The sequence below is a fragment of the Hippopotamus amphibius genome, chromosome 10, assembly GCF_030028045.1.
Source record: "Hippopotamus amphibius kiboko isolate mHipAmp2 chromosome 10, mHipAmp2.hap2, whole genome shotgun sequence".
Lineage (NCBI taxonomy): Eukaryota > Metazoa > Chordata > Mammalia > Artiodactyla > Hippopotamidae > Hippopotamus > Hippopotamus amphibius.
The window spans coordinates 89,251,236-89,253,221 of record NC_080195.1 but is presented as its reverse complement, the minus strand read 5'-3'; the positions used below and the strand labels follow the sequence as shown (position 1 = coordinate 89,253,221).

The following is a 1,986-nucleotide window of genomic DNA, read 5'->3' as shown; positions in this document are numbered from 1 at the left end:
TGTCCGCGAGGGTGTTTCTGGATGACAGTAAGAGCTGAGTTGGTAGAATGAGTAAAGCTGATTGCCCACCCTAATGTGGGTGCCCCTCATCCAACCAGTTAAAGGCCTGAATAGAATAAAAAGGGTAACCCTCTCTCAGTAAGAGGGAGCGCCTTCTGCCTGACTGCTTTGAGCTGGGACATGAGTCTTTTCTGGCCTTCCACCTGAAATAAACATCATCTTTCTTGGGTATTGAGTCTTTCAGCTTTCAGACTGGAACTACATGAACTACACCATCAGCGCTTCTGTGTCTCCAGCTTACCAGCTGCAGATCTTGGGACTTCTCAGCTTCTGTAACCACGTGAGCCAATTCCTTATAACAAATCTCTTTATACATAAATATATGTCTGTCATCTATCTGCCTACCTCCCTACCTACATCCTGTTGGTTCTGTTTCTCTGGAGACCTCTAATACAATGAGTATGCATTAAGTAAAGCTCGGTCTAAGTTTCTTCCTTGTAACGTATTTACTTTTAATAATTCAGCTAAAGTGCAACTAGCACATTGTAGGCTCTCAAAAGGATTTATTATAAGGAAAAAAAAATGAAACAGAAGTCACAACTTCCATGATCAGACATCTTTTCTGAACAGAAGGCTTTGTTTCAGCCTAATCATCTATTTTTAAGATGGGTAGATTAGAGCTTTCAAACTAGTGAGCAGAGGCACATTTCTTCATGGTAAATGAGGTACTATGGAAAGTTGAAATTTAAATGGCAGCTGAGGGCATACAGGGAAAGCAGGGCAGAGATGGGGCACCTGCTGTGAAGGTCTTTACCAGAAGCAGTTCTCTCCTGTGTCCACCGGAACTGGGCCTTGTCCAGGCACGAGGGTGCTCTTGTGTGGTGCCCTGGGCCATGCAGATGAACCCGTCACCTAAGGTGCAGCTGGTTAACAAGCTGAGTGAATGGGAGGCCAGTATTGTGGTGGTAGCTGAGGCATCATGGCGCTCCCAGCACAAGGATGGCACCTGGATCTTCCTGGGAGGGCTTCCTTATGAACTGACTGAAGGAGATATCCTCTGTGTATCCTCCCAGTAGGGGGAGATTCTTAGCATTAGTCTCATAGGGGACAGGAAGACAGGGAACTCTAAAGGATCCTGCTTTATGTGTCCAGAGGACCAGAGGAATATAAATTTGGCTGTTGACAATTTTAATGGAATCAAGATCAGGGAAAGAACTGTACCAGTCAACCCTGTATCCAGCTACTGATACCCTCAGGCCTCAGAGGATGTGGATGACGCCACCAGAAAGCTCTTGGAGAAGGGCTGTGGGGCTCAGACCCCGTCATCTAGTTCATCCGATAGCTCAGATGATGGGGCACTCCCAGAACGGCACAAACGGAAAAAAGAAAAAAAGAAAAAAAACAGAAAAGGAAGACAACCAAGGTGACTACTTCTGTACGAGTTAAAGATGAAGACGGACAAAGAACCATGACCTTGCCAGCCAGAGGCCAGATTTAAAAAAAGGAGGATGCTCCAGGCTCCCGTAGACACACCAAGGTGAAGTTAGAGTCCAGAGAGGGCCCGGGGCCCTAATGCCCAGCTACCCCGAGGGCAGCACGGCTGCTGCAGGGGACAGCTTTCTGCAGGGTACAGAGGGATCTGGAGAGGGGGCTGAGGAAGAAGAATCCAGGTTCTGAGTCCTCCTGCCCTTGATCAGAGGCCAGAGGAGGAACAAGGAAAAGAGCAGGGACTGGGACAGAGGTGAAGCTCAGACAGATCTCAGCTAACATGAAGGCACAGCCGCACGCATTCTCCAATCCCAGTGACCACAGGCTAGGCCAAGGCTGCAGCCTGCTTAGATCCTCAAAGTTTGAAATGAATTGTGATATTTAAAATGCTATGGGACTGGACCTTCTTATTAATTTTATGTAATTTCTGGGGCAGAACTTCTTTAAAATTTGAGCATCGTGTTTTGTTTTGTTTTCCTACAACTATTCAAAATTTTA

The 1,986-nt window shown here is 46.6% G+C and overlaps 1 pseudogene; it reads left to right on the top strand.

The window, feature by feature from the left end:
* The first annotated feature begins 701 nt into the window (after positions 1-701).
* Positions 702-1,673, top strand: LOC130829988 (RNA-binding motif protein, X-linked 2-like; annotated as a pseudogene).
* Positions 1,674-1,986: the final 313 nt, after the last annotated feature.